We start from the raw sequence: 21058 nt of genomic DNA, 5'->3' as shown, positions 1-21058 counted from the left end.
GCATTCGTGATGCATAACCTGAGGAGCAATTGCAGAATTGGATCTCCACACCGCTCCTGATTTCCCGTGCAGCTTGGTAGAAAAGACATGTGTCTTTGTTTATTTTTAAAAAAATCGGTGGTAGTTGGAAGAGGCCCGAGACCCACCTTTTATGCAGTTTTATTTGTTTGAAGTTTTAAATTCCCTTGTGATGTTTAAAAAGGCAAAATGACCCTCGGCCATAGCCAAAGTTTATGCTGGTCTTTCAATTTAAATGAAAAGCCTCTTTTATCAAAATTTGTTTGTTTACTTATCTGTTTATATTTTATTTGTCTAACTTTGTTTGTTTATGATTTCAGTAATATTAATTTAAAACCTGTCAATGTCATGTCATGTCATAAACCGAGTGAACAAAATGAGGCAGGTGATGATGAGTGTGAGGAATATGAAGAAGAAAATGGGGTACCCGAACATATTGTTGAGGAGTTTCGACAATTCGAGAATCAACACAAGCCAAATTTGGAAGAAACTGAAACTGTGAATCTCGGAGATGAGGAATGTGTTAAAGAAGTAAGAATCAGTGTCCATCTGACGGAAGCTCAAAGAAGAGACCTGGTTCGTTTGCTCAGGGAGTACATTGATGTATTTACCTGGTCTTATAAAGACATGCCAGGGCTGAGCACGAATATGGTGTCCCACAAGTTGCCGATCAATCCAGATTTCAGTCCAGTAAAACAAAAGACTCAGAAGTTCAAGCCTGAGTTGAGTTTGAAGAACAAAGAGGCGATTACAAAACAGATCGAGTCTCAAGTAGTGGAAGTGACACAATATCCGACTTGGTTAGCCAATGTTGTTTCGGTTGCCAAGAAAGACGGAAAGATTAGAATTTGTGTCGACTATAGAGATCTCAACAAAGCTAGCCCGAAAGTTAATTTTTCATTGCCAAACATTCACATTCTTATTGATAACTGTGCTAAGCATGAGATGCAGTCGTTCGTGAATTGTTATGTGGGCTATCACCAGATCTTGATGGATGAAGAAGATGAAGAAAAGATAGCTTTTATCACGCCTTGGGGTGTATATCATTATCGGGTGATGCCTTTTGGTCTCAAGAATGCCGGTGCTACTTATATGATGGCCATGACAACCATCTTTCATGATATGATTCATAAGGAGATCAAATTATATGTAGATGTCAAAATCAAGTCCCGCGAGAGTTCGGATCACTTGACTCACTTGAGGAAATTCTTTGACCGTTTATGCCGATACAATTTGAAGTTAAATCCCGCCAAATGAGCTTTTGGAGTGCCAGCTGTCAAGTTGTTGGAATTTATAGTCAGCAGGAGAGACATTGAACTTGACCCTTCCAAGATCAAGACGATCTAGGAATTACCTCCTCCGAAGACCAAGAAAGAGGTGATGAGTTTCCTGGGAAGGTTGAACTACATCAGTCGATTTATAGCTCAATCCATCCTGGTGTGTGAGCCCATCTTTAAGCTATTGAAATATGATGTCTCGACCAAGTGGACCGGAGAATGTCAAACTGCTTTTGATGCCATCAAGAACTATTTGTCCAATCCGCCGGTGTTGGTCCCTCCGCGAGAAGGGAGTCCATTATTGCTATATTTGTCGGTCTCGGATAACACATTGGGATGCGTGCTTGGTCAACATGACGAAACCGGGAAGAAAGAGCGAGTCATTTATTACTTGAGCAAGAAATTCACTCCATATGAGGCTCGTTACATTCTGTTAGAAAGAACATGTTGTGCTTTGACCTGGATTGCTCAGAAATTGAGACATTATTTGTCTTCTCATACCACATACCTTATTTCCAGGATGGACCCGTTTAAGTATATTTTCCAGAAAGCAATGCCGATCGGGAAGTTGGCTAAATGGCAAATGATTTTGAGTGAGTTTGACATTGTGTACGTAACACAAAAGGCTATAAAAGCACAAGCCTTAGCTGATCATCTTGCAGAGAATCCAATTGATGAGGAGTATGAACCGCTCAAGACCTATTTTCCTGACGAGGAAGTTTCATTTGTGGGTGAAGATATTTGTGAGGCATACCCTGGTTGGAGAGTATTCTTTGATGGAGCGGCGAATCATCAAGGGAAAGGTATCGGAGCAGTCTTAGTGTCAAAATCTGGTCAGCACTATCCTATGTCTGCTAAATTCCGATTTGAATGCACGAACAACATAGCCGAATATGAAGCTTGTATCCTTGGTTTCAAGATGGCCATCGACATGAATGTTCATGAGTTTCTGGTTATTGGAGACTCAGACTTACTGATTCATCAGGTTTAAGGAGAATGGGCGGTGAAGAATCCAAAGATCACACCGTATGTGCAGTATATACGGAAGTTGTGCAAGAGATTTCGCAAGATTGAGTTCAGGCATACTCCCAGGACGCAGAATGAGTTGGCCGATGCTCTTGCCACCATCGCATCAATGATTAAGCATCCAGATACAACTTTTATTGATCCAGTGGATATAGAGGTAAAAGAGCAGTCTGTCCATTGCTCACATGTTGAAGCGGAACCAGATGGTTTACCTTGGTATTTTGACATCAAGAAGTATTTAGAGGACGGGACTTATCCTGAGAATGCAACGTTTAACCAGAAGAAGTCGATACATCGTATGACCCTCAATTTCTTTGCAAGCGGGGAAATCCTTTACAGGAGGACTCCAGATTTAGGTCTTCTCAGATGCGTTGATGCTAATGAAGCTGCAAAGCTTCTGGACCAGATACATGCCGGAGTTTGTGGTACCCACATGAATGAGCTCACTTTGGCGAGGAAAATCCTTCACGCCGGTTAGTTTTGGATGACTATGGAGCATGACTGTTGCAAGTTTGTGCAGAAGTGTCATAAATGTCAAGTGCATAGAGATTTGATTCGAGTGCCGCCTTATGAACTCAATGCTATGAGTTCACCTTGACCATTTGTAACTTGGGGCATAGATGTCATAGGTCCGATAGAGCCAGCCGTCTCTAACGGACACAAATTCATTTTGGTTGCCATTGACTACTTCACCAAGTGGGTAGAAGCAACTTCGTACAAATCGGTAACCAAGAAAGTTGTAGCTGATTTTGTTCGCAACAACCTGATATGTAGGTTTGGAGTACCAGAATCCATCATCACTGATAATGAAGCGAATCTCAACAGTCATTTGATGAGAGAAATATGTGAACAATTCAAGATTACTCACCGGAACTCAACCGCTTATCGTTCCCAAATGAATGGAGTTGTAGAAGCCGCTAACAAGAACATAAAGAAGATTCTGAGGAAAATGATTGATAATCGCAGAGGTTGGCACGAAATGTTGCCATATGCTTTGTTGGGTTACGGAACGACTGTCAGAACATCAGTTGGAGCTACTCCATATTTGCTAGTATATGGAACAGAGGCAGTTATACCTGCAGAAGTTGAAATACCTTCATTAAGAATCATCCAAAAAGCTGAATTGAGTGATGTTTAATAGGTTTGCAAGCGGATTGATCAGTTAACACTGATTGACGAGAAAAGAATGGTTGTCGTTTGTCATGGTCAACTGTATCGATAGAGAATGATTCGTGCTTCTCACAAGAAAGTAAAAGCCAGAATGTTTGAAGTTGGTCAGTTAGTCCTCAAACGTATTTTCCCTCATCAGGATGAGTACAAAGGGAAATTCACACCGAATTGGCAAGGACCCTACATGGTTTGCAAAGTATTATCTGGAGGTGCTTTGGTCCTGTCGGAGTAAGATGACACCGAATGGCCGAAACCGATCAACTCAGATGTTGTCAAGAGATATTATGTGTGAAGCTTAAGTTTGTATTTCTATCATTTCCTTGTAATTGTTCATTTGCTTGTAATCATTTTGTTTAAAATTTTATCCCTCTTGTAATGAACTACGTCTAACCTGAATTTTTAAGAATGAGATACGTAGGCGGCCTGTGTTGGCTTCGTCACTCCTTTATCCCATTTTAATATTTATTTATATTTGAACTACGTTCGACCTGAATTTTCAAGAATGAGATACGTAGGCGGCATATGTCGGTCTAAGTCGGTTTCTTTGTAAATTTCTTATTTTTGTTAATCCTTAAGGGGGAACGACGTTTGACCTGATTCCTGCCTTAACGGGATACGTAGGCGCCACAACGACTCGGTCATATCTCCCGTAAGGTTTTTATTTCTTTTTACAATAGAAACTGAGACCGAATTTTTTGAGAGGGACTCAAAAATTCTCAAGAAGAAGATCTCTCCAACAAAGTTGAGACTGAAGTTACTTTGAGATTTGCAACTGGGACATAATTTTTGAAAAGATTTCAAAAATTCCGTGATTTGCTCACCAACAGTTCGAGATAAGTTAAGACAGTTAATTGGGACAGAAATTTTGACCTCAAAAATTTCAATAAGGTTCAACGAGAGTTTAGAGCAACTTTGAATACTTCCCAACAAGTGATCAAACAGATCTCAAAACACCAACTCCGAATGACGTTCATTAAATTTGATGCGACATGACACTTGACAGTGACTTTTTCCAAACATTACTTTTGAAAATCTATTTTTCTCAGAAACTTTTCCTTCATGTTTCAATTATATTTACATAAAAAAATGTTTTGTCTTATCTATCAAGAAGCGGGAGATCGGAGAAATCAATCGAAGATAGCAAGACAAGGAACAGACAACCAAAGAGATCGACACAGATCAATTAATTTTTTTTTAAACTAACAATTTTTCTGTGGACACAGGTCTATAAGCTTGCCTCAAGATCAACATATTCCTCCATTCAATGAACATGGAAAAGTCAAAGGGGCAAAGAGCTCCCCAAAATTGACAATTTTTTTGTGGATGCAGGAAATATTTTATGCTGCTTATATTAAAGATTTTGGAATATGAATAACATTATTTCATTCAATTCCCAACAAGGAGAAGTCCATAATGAATGTGCAACTATGTTCAGAGATGGGACAAATGAAAACCACGAAGAAAGCAATATTATTATTTCCCAACAACTAGAGATACCTGAAAGACATTTATTTGCGTTATATTATTAGATATGATAATATTCCTACCCTGAAGGTTATTTATATCGTATTGTCGAATGAGACGATACCACTACTCGGAGAGTCATTTATATGATATTGTAAAATGAGATGATATCACTACTCCGATGGTCATTTTTATTTATATTGTCGATTGAGACGACATCGCCATCCAAAAGATACCCAGAAGATCACCTATGTTGCACAGTGAAGCATTATCTTCGTACGATATCAAGGGGGCATCATCAAAAGGGGTCATGCATCACAAGAGAAGATTCATGCATAGCAGGAAAAAGAGTCATGCATCGCAGGAAAAAGATTCATGCATTGCAAGAAAAAAGATTCATGCATCGCGAGAAAAAAGATTCATGCATTGCAAGAGAAGATTCATGCATCGCCGGAAAAGATTCATGTATTGCGAGAAAAAAGATTAATGCATTGCAAAAGAAGATTCATGCATCGCAGAAAAAGATTCATGCATCGCGAGAAAAAAGAGATTCATTAATCGCAAGAGAAGTTTTATGCATCGCGGAAAAAAAATTCATGAATCGCGAGAAAAGAGATTCATGAATCGCAAGAGAGATTCATGCATAGCAAGAGAAGATTCATGCATCGCAAAAAAAATAAAAATCATGCATAAAATGAGAAGGAGTTATACATCGCAAGAGAAAGATTTACCCATGACAAGAAGATCAACATCAACTACATCATTTTTCTTTGCACAAACAATATCAAAAGAATTATCAACATATTACATCAGCTTACTTAATTGCTTTGACATCAAAGGAAGACTACATTGAAGATTATATTGCAAACATGAGACACAAACTTTATTTGCTTTGTGTCAAACTCGATGAAGTTGACGTCAAATGTTCGAGGAGAGCAATTAAGTGTCAACACGATAACAAACACTATCTCCCCATTTGAATTGCACTTTTATGCTAATAAGTTTTATCTCAGTCTTTTTCGAGAGCATCCCAAGAAGATGAATTCTCAAAACAAACCACAGGTGCGGATGACATCAAAAGGGATGCATCACAACATGAAATTTTTCTTAGCAGCGAACTGGGACATAGTCCAAAGAGGAGTGTCAAACTCTTAGGACGCGAGCAGATGAGCGACTTCCACCATAATCAAACCACACCCCTGTCAGAAGGCATGTGAATTTATCTTTGGGTTTGTTGGTTTAGTTTCGCATCCGAAAATTCTTGGGTTCGCCAGAAATAATTTTCCAATCGGAGTGATAATGTACCAAGAGCCCTGAAAATTATGTCCGTGTAAGTTCTTAATTATGGGTGTGAAGTGCACCACATTCATGACTAAGAGGTTGCAAGCCTCTTTTTCATACTTGACTTACTTGTCACTCCTCCAGAACCAATGGATATCTAGCATAATATATTTCTTTTTCACCCGATTGAGTCGAATTACCAGCAGTCTGATTCCCTAAGTTGAGGGATATGTAGGCAGCATCAATGTTGAAACTCGACTGTATTCCGACATTCGTTCTTAAGTTTTATTCTCGAGCATTTCGATCCCTTCATAATTCGGTATCGGGATGACTTTTGAATTATTTCAAATCGTGCATGAAAATCAAGCGTATCGAACTACAAGTGGCCTGAATTCTCATATAGCCCGAGATATGTAGGAAACCAATTTTTCGTGGTTCGGCCATAGTTCCTAAAGTCTTTGCAAAATCCCATTTCCTAGAAAAGACGAATATGTGGTCAGTCAAAATTGGATTAGTCAATTTCATTTTTCTCGAATTTCTTGCATCAATCCGAGTAAAACGAGGGACAGTTGTTGACACCCAATTTTGACCCGCTACGATAGGAATTAATTTATGAGCTTCCTAATTTTTCAAACAATTTGAAATAATTGGTTTTGTGAAAAACTCAAAATATTTTTCAAGTTCTTAAAATGATGTGATTAACATGTTTTATATATGTACACATATTCAATTAGTTTATTATTATATTTTTAGTAGTTGAGATGCGTCATTTTTTTATGCTTATGAGTTAAATATTTTATTAATGTAATCTAGTCTTAATTATAGTTATACTTTTAAGACAATTAGTTTAATTATTTTATAATTAAGTTAGTTATTTTATTTTGTTAAGATAAAGAAGCTCGTTAGTTAATTATATTAATTCGTCTTATTTAATGGTTTAATCGAATTCACTAATTTATTCAATTTGGCTATATTTCTGAGTCATCATTTACCAATTCTCATTCAAATGGTCAACCCTAAATAGCATTGGCTAATTTTTTGAAGTGGTATTACTGCTCCTCGACTTGTAACTGTTGTATTCGCTTCGGATCTTGATTTGTTCGGATTAGCGGAGTCTAGCTTTGTTATGATTGTCTTGCAGTATGATCGATTCCTCTTTTTTTTTTTTTTTTGTTTATTCGATCTTGTTTCCCCGTCGTTTCGATATTGCTCAGGTCCAGTGGGAATGTGTTGTTTCCATTCGTCTCGAAAGTTATAAGGACTGCTTCCGTTTATTCCATCTTCTTTACCGAAAAAGAGTGTGTGCCAATTAGCATTTGAAATTTCTTAATCGATTTTGGTCAATCTGGTAATTTGCATTGTGACAAGAATTTTGTGGTTTAGTTAAGTTTTCGTTGTCTTTCGAGTTTTGGCCAAGTCCGGCCTTCGTTTTCTTCTAACTAGTTGCTCATCTAAGTTTTTTTTTTTTTTAAACTTTCCAGTATGCGATTTGATTTAGAATTTTTTTTTTTTTTAGATTGTAATGTAGGTCTTGCCTAAACATATGTTAAATCTATTTCCTAATTTGTATGCTTGACTGATAGACTTAGAGTCTCTGTGTTGTCACCTTGTAATTTTATTCAAAATGCGGATCTGGGAATAATGAACTTACTGTAAATCTGTCCATTTGTGGTTGCTCTCACTTTTAGATGTCTTCTTTTATTATTATTTTGGATAAGAATAAAAAATAAAAATAAAGTTTCTTCTTACTACCTTTGTTTTGGTTGAAATTTCATTATGAGAAGTGGATTTTTATGTCTGGTTTTGTCATGTTCACCTACATAGTTTAATTCTAAATTGCAAATATTAATCACCTTTGTCTACCGTCAAGGACAATTAATTTTGAATGTTGAGCATTGGGCCTTTTTAATTGTTCCTTTAAAATCTTTTTTTTTTATGTTTCTTGGTATAGTCTAATTATATGACAATAAGCATATTTTTAAGTCAGTGTGCATTTCTGGAGAGTCAATTTATCCTTTCAGTATCTCCACTGATTGAATTACATACTAACTCTCTTCCCTTACTTCGTTTTGCATGTGAAATCTGTTCGAGTTCACTATGAACTCATCTTCCTTCTTGCATTTCGGGAGAGCCATAAAGGCTCAAGTTCCCTTTTCGAGTCAGCCAACTATAAAAATTGACGAACAAGTCTCGAAGGTGAAAATATGCGATAGCAAAGGAGAATTGAAAAGATTGGGCCAAAGGCCCACTCTTTATATAAAAGGATTGTATTTTGTTTTCATTGGACCTAAGCCTATTTAGTTATTATGTTTATTATTCTTGTTGGATTTCTAGGACAGGTGAAAGAACTGGGCCTAAGGCCTAAAGATAAAAAATGATATTTCTTTTATGTTGTTTAGGACAGGTGCATTTGACTTAAATGGACCAAAGGCCCAAAACGAAAATGGACCCAAATACTGGCCCAAGCGGACAGAAAAACCGGATTTGGGCCCAAATCTCTTTCCCTCCTTCCTTTATTGCGTTTGTTTACTTGTCAATACATGTTTAATCTTAAGTTTATCGCGATTCAATTTTCCGACAGATAGCCATTCTGAACTAATATTCTAAAGGTTAACTAATTAAATACTCACTTTTTATAATCTGGAAACATAATCTATCAAAGTGTTTTAACTTAGATAATATCTAGTACTTCCCTTTTCCCCCCTTTAAAATAGTTCTAACTATAAAACAACTCAATTTTGCAATTTAAGTTAAAGTTAAAATATTTTAGCCAAATAAATTAATTATCGGATAACCGCATTAGCGGATATTCTAGGTGCCTTAAAAACCTTCCTAGAATATTAATAGGAACCTTGAACCCCTCTTTAAATATTTTCAATCGATTTCCTGTTTTAATCTTTTGAAAAATAAGTTTTCTTAATTTCCCTTTAAAAATTAAGTGGCAACTCTTAAACCAGTCTAAAATATTTTTTTAAATAAAACAAGATGGAATCAGCGTAAAATTGCATGTCCAAACGTTGATTTCATCTCACGATACCATATCATGATATGGTATCGCATGGCCAAACGCCTACTTAAAAAACTATGGGAAACTTCAATAAATAGCAACAATCAGATATAATATTTACAAGCATTAGATGTTAGCTCAATAATCCTATATATCATTGCCTAATCCAACGGTCCTATTTATTAGTCAAATTTTATGTGAGTGTGAATTCGTTTAAAAGGAACACTTGGATAAAACTGTATACAGAAGTTGAGAATATTTGAAGTGATTTAGATTGATCTTGAAATTAAAATTATATTTGAAATCAATATGAAAAACATCATTGTGATAATATATATCACATTCATATTGTGTATATCATGCATATTTTATAAATTTTAAATATATACATGATATACAAGAAATACATATAGATATACAGGGATAGTGTTTCAATGATTGAAGGTGGAGGTAGTGTTAATGATGATGTTAATGTGGGTGTACTATGTGGTAAAGTAATGCTGAAGAAAATGATTTTTTTTTTCCTTTTGCACTTGAATATTGTATAAAAATAAGAGGAAATACAACCAAATTGGGTAAATAATTGAAAAAATTACCTAAATATCCAAATATTCCTACCACATTTACTAGTTCTCCCTATAGTTTAAAATAAGGGCAAATTACAGAAATCACATACTTTTAAGGCAAAATTACAATTTATCCGTTAAAAGTTTATAATTACAGAAATCCTTCATTTTCGCGCATCAGATTAGTGTATCAGCGCTTATATTATTGTATCTCGTGCATCAGATTAATGTATCAGTGTTTATATTATTGTATCTCACCCATCAGATTAATGTATCAGCGCTTATATTATTGTATCTCGCGCATGCATCAACACATATATAGCTCTGATACATTTAATCTGATGCGCGAGATACAATAATATAAGCGCTGATACATTAATATGATGCACAAGATACAATAATATAAGCGTTGGTACATTAATCTAATTTGCGAAAATGAGGGATTTTGGAGATTTGTAAAACTTATAGGGAATGATGGTAATAAGTAAACTAAAATGTGGAATTTCTGTAATTTTCCTTAAAATAATTACATATTGTCTTGTTAATTAATGATTCTATACCAAATTTCAAGTTAGATACACCTAAATACATTATGAAATACAGATATATAGGGAGAGAGGTGAGCGAGCGAGATAAGAGAGAGGCAAGTGAGAGAGTCAGTGTATCCCAAATACATGCGAATCACGCTTGGATATAGTGTATCTGTAACAAATAATACCTAATTTGATCTCATGTATACAAAATACATGTATCCAGAGGATCGAAATTTGACGCGGATGATAATTTTAAAAACACACGTGAAGACACGTAATTAGACTAGGGTTTGTGTTGTTTGCCTTAAATAATTTATAGTTGGGTCAAACTTGATGATAATTATTTTGGCGTATATTGAAAGAAGAGATTGTAAGGACAGAATCAAGAAGATAGCACTGCAAATACATATCAAGAGGCAGAAGCAGGTAAAGTGGACCACTATTTGGCCAAACTCAAACAATATCTCTGCTAGTGTAGTATAGCTAAATTGTTGCTTTTGATATTTTTTCTAGGATCTAACTCTAGAGTCTAATGAGTTAGTTGTACATATTATTTTTTTTGGAACCCCAGATGACCTGCAGTTGCTACAATCTCTGTCACCGTCTATGTCCTTCGGGTGAACACTTTGTATGCACTAGGTAAACTCTCCATTGTGTAATAACTTGCAAACCACACAGGAAATGTAAACCACACTAAGCAAGCTCTATACGACAGGTTCAACTCAAAAGGCATTGAGAGAGGATCGATCCCAGATCATCCACTCCAAGCCAACTGAGTCATCCTGAAGGACGTTAGTCGGTACATATTGCTCACCTGGTTAATAGAATTCTTTGGTTTGACCCAAAAAAATATATTATTTGGGCAGATACATAGCGTGATTTTTCAAAAAAAATATTATTTGAGATATTAATACTTATATACAACCCTCAATTATTATTGAAAAGGTTTTGGCCAAAAATTAGGTTTAGCAACTAAAGCCTAAAAAATGTCAATGGATAGCCAAAAACTACCGAACGAACTAACAAAAGGAGAATTTATCATTATTGTTTCATTCACAACAAGGCAATTCAACCACTTCTTCCTCTCCAAAATTTCTATAATCAGAGAATTCAATTTTGTTACTCATCATTTTGCAGAATTATTTGATAATTTGAAGTTGATTTGAACATTTTTATGAACTTGATACTTTAGCGTGTACGTCGTAAAGTATATGAGTTTATATATACTCATGTTAATAGGAGTGTTCACGAGTTGATTTGGGTCAATTATTGGTTAAAATCAAAACCAAGCCAATTTAATACATTTTTACATTATCAAGATCAAACCAAACACAATATAATATACATTTATCGGTTTGGTTGTTATCTGTTCAATTTCGATTTGGTTAGGTTATTCGGTTATTAGTCATACACAAAAATTAAAAAGAAAAGATTCATTCAAAAGAGGGGAAAAAAGACAACAATCCATTCATAACGAAAAATACTTAGAAAGACTAACACTATAGAACTTTCGATTACTGAATTTATTGTGAATACTTCAAAATTCACCATTTTGGCGTAGAAGGAAGAGACACTGACATTCCTAGTCCCACCAGAATTATCATAAACATTCATATATATGAAACCAATATGATAAATGTTCTCATGATTTGGATGTTTTAGCTTTTATAAATAAATTTTGATGAAAAAAAAATATAAAATATTTAAAATTATTTATAAAAATAATATATAATGCATCTATAATAATAAAATATATGCATTGCTTTATCGGTTCAGTTAATTCTCCGGTTTATTTAATAAAATCAAAACCAAATCAAATACTATAGATTTTTAAAAATCTAAAAAACCAAATCAAACCCAAAAAAAATGATTTTGGTTCAATTTTTCAATTTGAATCAATTTTTATCCAAGCTATGAACACCCCTACTCACATATATCCCTGTTATTACACTTGTAATAGATAACACTATGACATGGTATATAATACGTGTGTTAGTGTGTGTCGTCATACACAAGGATATGCAAAAGATATACATGAATATATAGGAGACGCAAATTGTTATACATGTGGATTATACTTAAATTGATTTGAAATTTGAAAGAATTTGGTAAAAACTATTAGGAAGGAGAGAGAGAGAGAGGGGGTTTAAAATAATTTTTTCCTATTTTAGAGAAAAATAATTTTATTTATCAGGTGTTATCTGATAAAAACAATTAAGTTCTTGTATGTCAATTATTGGATACACTTATCATATCCTGCCAATTTCTCAAATTATTATACTGTTTGACATTTGCTTGGTATACTGTTAGGCCATCCTTAGGAATCTTCATGTATTGGGCCCATCATAAATTCAATAGTAATTTATGGGCTTCTTGCCTATGTATATGTACAAAAAAAAATTAGGAAAAATTACTTAAATACACATTTTATTTTATCATAATTTCTAAAATTTCCTATTATTTAAAAAAATTCAAAAATTTCCTCTCGGATACATCACTCCCTCTCGCTGATACATCCCTATCTCCCTCTCGGATACATCCCTCCCCTCTCTGATACATCCCTTCCCTCACGGATACATCCATCCCCCTCTGATACATTCTTCCTCTATGTATGATGGATGTCCTATCCCCTCTGATACATTTCTCTCCTTTCATATACATCCCTTCCCTATGTATTCGGAAGTCCAATGATGTATCCGGATTCCATAAATTTTAAGAGATTCTTGTAATTTAGAAAATAGTAGGAAAATAATGTAATTAGCTCTCACACTATGTAATTTATGTAAATGTCATATTTATATCATATGAATATACTGAAATTGTATAAATATTGTATTTATATATATAATGTATAACTATATATTGGTAATGTATATTCATCCATATATATATATCATTTTATACCATATTTATACGCTGCAAATGTTCATCTTTCTCAAAGAGTTGATTTTTCTTCTAATTTCGATCAACTCAAATCTCCTCTAAATAGTTTCAACTTTAAGATATGAGTTTCTCTTGATGTTTCAAGTCTTTTGATATATTTTTCTCTTGAAACGATTTACATTTCTGACAAATCAAATTTTAAAAAATTAATCAATTTTAAATAAAAATTATATAACATTATTTTCAGAATAGATAAAAATATATGTGATGATATTTAGCTGACACTCATTAATAATGATATTTTATTAAAATTATTTCCTAAATTTATCGCTAGTTTTTGTTTTCACTTGGATAAAGACAAATTATTCCTCCAAGTTGTTGGTTGTGCTGTTAAAATTATATGTAAATGCAATCAATCCATAAATGCACTTTTTCTGTAATTAAATTTGGCCGGATGACCATTTTTAGTAAATAGTTGTCAATTAGATTATTTTAAATAAATAAAAAATTGACTTAATGACTATTTTTTCCTAATTTTTTTATTAATGTATTAGTGGCTTAAAGTCACTCAATTTTATTCAAATATTATAGCTAATCTAATTAAATAACTTGGCATAACAAACGAATTATTAACTTTACCTAAGAGTCATATTTAGAAAATGTCTCATTTCTTTATCCTAGTGACTTTCTGAGACATTTTAACAAATTTGAGTATTTTTTGTCACTAAAATAATTTAGTAATTTTCATTATACTTAGCTAAAGCATGTCACTATAATAAAAGATAACTTTTAACGGTAATAAATATACACATTAATAAAAAGTGTTAAAGTCTTTATCGACATTAGTTAAGTGTCATTAGATTCAATGTAATAACTGTTGGGTTATGAAGGAGAATAGGGTGTCATGCGGAAACTTATAATTTGCAAATCATATAGTTGATAAATCAGATAACAAAAACTTATACTAAAAATCAACATATTATTATATCAAAACTAATATAAAGAAAAACATTGAAACTTTAGAGAGAATAAATCTCCCCATAAACAAGAATCTTAAACGACTACATTGTGGATGTTATTGTTATTGTGTTAGAAGAAACAAACCTATATTTATAGAGTCTTAAAACCTTTTCTTACTAGAAAAAGAGTCCTAAAAGGAGAGAATAAACCAAATATGAGAGAATATTATATTTTCCTTTCAAGAAAAGTAAAAGCATTTATGGTAATGTTTTGTCTTTTCTTTAAGGAAAAATAAATTTTAAATTATGGTAAGAAAATCAGGGCAAAATCCTAACAAATCTCCCCTTTTGACTGGATTTTCTTGAGAAAGTTTGATATGTCTTCTTCATTGCATGATAATCTTGTTCTTCACAAAATCTTCATCACTGTTGCTTGCCATGGTTAAAAATAAAGTTTAAAATATATGGTTAAAAATATTTTATTTTTATTCTTAAAAATTGCAGCAACAGGAATGTTGAAAATATGGTTGAAACTTCTTCTCCACATGTAGCTTGACAAATTTTTTCATTATCATCAAAGTTGTTGCAAATTGATTTGAAACCACTTGAACCTTTCTTCAATCTTGTTGAACCATAGGATCATCAGACCATGGGATCGTTGGACCATGTGCTTTGATACCACTTGTTGGATTCTGAAGGTGATTAGGGCGTCATGCGGAAGCTTACAATTGCAAATAATATGGTTGATAAATTAGACGACACATAAAACTATACTAAAGGATATAATATTATTATTTGATATGACAATTGGTCTACATAATTAAAAACTAATAAAAAGCATAAAAACTGTAGAGAGAAAATCTCCCCATAAACAAAACTCTCTAGATGTCTACATTGTGGATACTATTGCGTTATGCTATGAGAATAGGGATCTTCAATTTATAGATCTCCAAATTTTTCCTCTAAGGAAAGAATAAATCAAATATGAAAGAAATTTATATTTTCCTTTCAGAAAAAGTTCAAACATTTATAGTAATGTTTTGTCTTTTCTTTAAGGAAAAATAAATTTTAAATTATGGTAAGAAAATCAGGGCAAAACCCTAACAATAACTATAGACTTTAGGGACATTTACAAAGAAAGTTAATTATTACCATTAAAAATACATATTTAATGACAAATAAATTATTATCATTAATTAAATACCACTAAAAAATATTTTTGATGCAGTGTATCATGACACATTTTGTCATGAATCTAACATAAGGTAAATTTCATGAATTTACTTTCCAATAATTAGTTACTTCAATTTTTCATGTATTACCATGATAATATGTAGTACATAAGTCAACTTTTCATTTTAAACTCACACATTCAGTCAAATAAACAGTGTGGGGACAGTGGGCAAAATCATGAAATGAAGAGAGGGGATGATGATAGCTTCATGTGCATCGTTAAAATATTAGGACTAAAAGAAAATCAAATACCTCGATAATTCTTTAAATTTGTGAGTAAATTTTATTTAAACATTCAGAGTATAGTCTATTTCAATTAAACATTTAAACACATGATAAGTGTTCCTCTTAATCCGTTCCAACTAAAATTTCGGAAAGAGTTTATGCAAGTGTTTTCAAACATTCATGACATAGATAAGTTAATCATCTAAAATATGTCACCTTCTTTTATGGACAAATTACTTAACTACACTCATTTACTTACCTTAATATTCATTTATCCCTACTTATTTCAAAAATTTCAAAAATCCCTTATTTACCTATGTATCCCGCATGTATTCCGTGCACAACGCTATGTATCCCGCTATGTGGAATGTATCAAACGCTATGTATCCCGTGTACAACGCTATGTATCCCGCATGTATCCCGTGCACAATGCTATGTATCCCGCTATGTGGAATGTATCAAACCTAATGTATCTCGTGCACAACGCTATGTATCCCGCAAACATAATTTTTAAAGGATTTTTGGTAAATAGAAAACTAGAAGGAATAGGATGTTATTTAGTACTTATAATATGTGGTTCCTATAATTTATACTTCTTTTATTATACACATTAACCTAAATGCGCTATAAACCATCTGCTCCAATAGATGTTGATGTTTATAATCAAATTATTTGATATATGAATACGTAATTAGCATTTGAGGACACACATAAATATTTTTTTTCAAAATTTAAGGCGAAAATACCTTATAGTAACATTTATCATATGTTGAGGTACTCAACTATAATATGTCAGAATTATATAATTCGAATGTCTAAATAAAATTTATTGATAAATTTAAGAAGTTATCGATATATTCGACCAATAAAAAATTGAGGATATATGATAGCTTCATGTGCATGGTTTAAATATTAGAAAAAAAATGATTAAAATAATAAATTGTGGCATTGGAAAGAGCTTTAAAGAATTCATGAAGTTTGAGGCATCAAGAAGAGAGAAGCAACAGAGTATGTTCCCTTCTTGCAATGTGTGGGGAGAATGTATTGGGAACCTCAATATCCAACTTCTTTTTATAATCCAATTATATTCTGGTCACTGCTGTTTATGACAATCAACACACAAAATATTACATATTTAATTTGATCATTGTCCAAATGCTTATGTCAAAAAAGTCCAAAATGACTACAGTGCCCTTGAGTCGCATTAGGTGGTATTGATAAATTATTTTCCTCCCAAAACTTAACAATTTCTTTCATTTATTGCTTTGCCTGTATCAAAATGTTATGACCCAACCTGTCAAGTCATTCGGACACCTACTCTAACATCTAGATAAGAGAATTTATACTCTTAAATTGAATCATAAAATATGCGGAAGCGAAGAAGATATAAGCTAACTTCCTGTTTAATTATAGAAATACTAAAACTTGGTAAAAATAAAATATTTTTGTCAAGAAATATACAAAATCCTTTCCAAGGAATTAGTCTAAACATGTACAAGACTTTCTAAGAGAATACAAGGCCAAAATAACAAGACACAACTCCCACCATAAGGAAAGAGAGATAGAAGCTATCAGAGATCATATTCTTCTTCACCTAAGAAACATCATTGATCCTACAAGCAGACCATACCAAGTGGCATAGCAAAAGTAGTATCAGTACGGACAACATGAACTGATAGGCATCATCGATCGATCCTAATCCACAACATAACATTATGGAAATAGTAAAAAAAAACATTAAGCTTGGAAGTAAATAAAAATTGATCCACTCAGTCACCATTATTACTACACATAGTAACACCTTGAAACTCACTCGCTATATCTCAAATCACTCCACCTATCTCTAATCACTCCATCTATCTCAAATCACTCAATCTCCTTCCGTTGTCAACTCCACCATTTAGGTTATTCCACCCTCATATCAAATCATAACCTATCTCTTCTATCATATAGGGAGTGCTTGAATACAAGATCATTACTAACTTTGTCAACCAGTCTACTACTTTCCTTCAAATTCTTATGCAAACACCTTGGGTCCTTGACCAATTTTTAGTAAACCACCATGTCTCAAATTCTCCTTATCAGATATATTCCATACCACCTATAGGCATGTTTAAAAAATGTAAGAGTCATCGAAATCTAATTTATCACACCTTTAAGATAATTTGGACCACCAAGGATCCCTAAACGTCATTATAGTATTTAGCATGCAATTCTGGTCTACACCTGCACCACCCCATCATTGAAATACACCAATTCGATCACCCATGGATCAATATGTGATAAATGTAATGTAATAAATAAAAATGGTCCACTCATGGGACCAACATGTAACAACCATATTACAAAGAAGTAAACCCGGTTCTCTCATGGAATCTACACACAAACTGTTAGTGTATTAGGCGTGGTATCCGTTCCAACTGTTAGTATGTACCGATGTGGTACCTGAGCCAGTCATATATGTATATTCTTGTACTGGGCATGTTACATGTGCCAACCGTTAGTATGTACTATGCATGATACCCGAGTCAATCGTGAGATATCTTGTATCATGTGTCGTACCCGAGCCAACTATCAATCACACATCACAATTACAACCACAATGATAGCAAGCACACGTGTAAACACATTCATTGCATGTGATTAAAAACATTTAACCTTTCAAATCATACTTTTTCCTTTTCCCCAATCATATACCACACATGCAATACTAACGAAGCAGTTGGCAAGCACATATAGCATAAACAGAAAAATAAATAACCATCACATGTCCAAAAAGATTCTTTCTCAAACGTTTTCTGATCATAAATCGATTATCCACAATCACCTTCCCAAGATAATCCCCCTGTAGTCATCATAAGGTCAATACTAACTAATCAAATCCATTCTCAGCCTAAATCACAACTAATTACAACTTTAACCATCCAGACTTCGTATCCGAAGGCCCATCTGCATGCCAATCTCCAACAAATGATAAGATATTTTATAAGTAAAGACATGTCTAACTAATCAATTAAAACGAGAAAGCCTAGCCCATCTGGGCGCCAAGAAACCGTTGAAGAACTCAGAACACAAGCCTCTGGCTTCATAGGGGCGATTTCTGAAAATTCATGGATTTTAATCTTCCTTGCGCTGAGATTCCTCTCCTCCATGGTTTCTGAGTTTAGGGATTCTTAAGGGAGTTCTTAGAGTAATTCTCGTCTATTTTACCACTGAAGAGGAGCAAGAAAAATAAAAGGTTTCTGAGTTCTTCCCTCTCTGACCTCGCTATATCGCAAAAAATTCCGCTATGGCGAGATAATGTTAGCCCAATTATTATTTTTCAAATTCCTAGATTTTTCGTCTGTTTTACCACCGAAGAGGAGCAGGAAAAATAAAAGGTTTCTGAGTTCTCCCTCTCTGACCCCGCTATATCGCAAAAAGTTCCGCTATGGCGAGATAATGTTAGCCCAATTATTATTTTTCAAATTCCTAGATTTTTCATCTTGTACCCCAATTTTAAATCAACAATGCATTTGACGAATTTTTGGAGTTGCGCATGAGGTGCCTTTTGATTAACGACAAATCAAATTGTTACACAAAATAAGTATTTTTTAAGCAAAACTTCTCTCTCCGATTCGCTTTACTTGTCTTATCAACAATAGATGATTCATAAAATTTGTCATTTAAAAAATCAAGATATAATAAGTTATTTGTTCCAACCTTAATCCTTAGTCATAAGTATGGAGAAATATTAATGTGATGCTAAAAGTAATAATATTAAATTGCTAGAATTAATAAATACTCTATTCGTTTACTTTTAGTTGTCATATTTGAAAGTTGAAACTAACACATTCATTAAGAAAATAATACTTGACATGACTATCTTACCCCACAACACCTAAATTGATCTTTAGTATTAGATTTTTAAAACTAATTGAAAAATAAATAATTAATGCTAAAGGTAAAACACGAGGAAATATAATTGTCGTTTCTTGATACATTGAAAGTGAAAAGCAAAAGTAAAATATATATTTCGAATAGTGAACATATAAAAAGTAAACATAGGAAGTATAGATAACTTAGTCAAGAATTACCCTCCATTTAATATTTTTTTTAAAGGGGTGCGAAAAAAATAAAACTCATGACAAGTAATTAAAATATTAATAAATATAATATATAATTTGCTAAACTATTCATATTTAGTAAATATCTTTTGAAATTAAACACTATTTTAAAAAATGGGAAAATTGTTTGAAGATACATTTTTTACTACTACTGTTTTTTTTAGAATAATTAGTTATTGGAGGAATTTAATAATTAATTTAGTAGAATATTCAGTTTCATGAAAACCATTTTTCTTTCCTAACAACACACCCTAAATGATGATTTTCTAATAGAGAGTAGTGAACATACCAACACATGAAGATAAAATCATTGTCAAACTATACATAATTATGTTGAATATGATAAACACACACATATAGTGTCGTTACCTTTTTTTGCCTTCTCATTTTGTCTTTGCTTTATTATCTAATAATATTTTGTTCTTTATCCCATATTTTTATAAGAACTCTGTTTTGTATCAGATTTCTCTTATTGTTTTGTTCTTTAAGTTGTTGATATATAATATTATAACGCAACGAAAAAAAATACAATCTATCTAAATATTGTATTCATAAAAAATAATATAGTAAAATATAGTACGTATATATATAAACATGTAACAACTTCAAATAAAAATTTGGCACAGTTTATGTGATGCATACACTATTTTTGACGTAATTATAGCTTTCATTCCATGGAAGCCTTATAAAATATGTCTAATGTATAGGGTAAAAATAGACAAGACATATAATCGTACTAGATGATGAAATGTGAAAGGAAACAAAGACAACATTATTATATCGGAAACAAACAATACATTTCACTTCGCAAGAAATATAATCCGGCAAAACTTGAGCACATGAAAATAGAACCATCAAGAGACATTAGCCCTTATAATGTAAACGTCGAACGTTACCCTTAAATATCATTTACTTAAACATTTAATCGTATCAAATTGTATATTACCTTTGAAAATTAATTGAATCATATCGAATATATTTTTATTAAGAATATCACAAGAATCAAGCCAATGAAAAAGAAGGAATTGGATATTTTACTTTGGGCCATAAAAATGTATGTCAGAGAGTTTTCAGAATAGATTCCCACATGAGGAAAAATACGAATTATGTTCAACCTTTGCTTTTTGCTAAGCCCAAGCCTAGGTGTCCCAACCAACAACACCAACCAGCAAAGCACCAACACAATCCCCAACAACAAACCTTTCAATCATGTACCTAAAGAGGCAGAGTTGGAAGTCTAAGTATGAGTTTGATTAAATTTAATAATTTTTATTCAAATGACATATTTATACTAAGAAATCTATCAAATT

The sequence above is a fragment of the Solanum verrucosum genome, unplaced genomic scaffold (assembly GCF_900185275.1).
Source record: "Solanum verrucosum unplaced genomic scaffold, falcon-dt-bn FXZP01000474.1, whole genome shotgun sequence".
Lineage (NCBI taxonomy): Eukaryota > Viridiplantae > Streptophyta > Magnoliopsida > Solanales > Solanaceae > Solanum > Solanum verrucosum.
Note: the sequence above shows the minus strand (reverse complement) of the source record.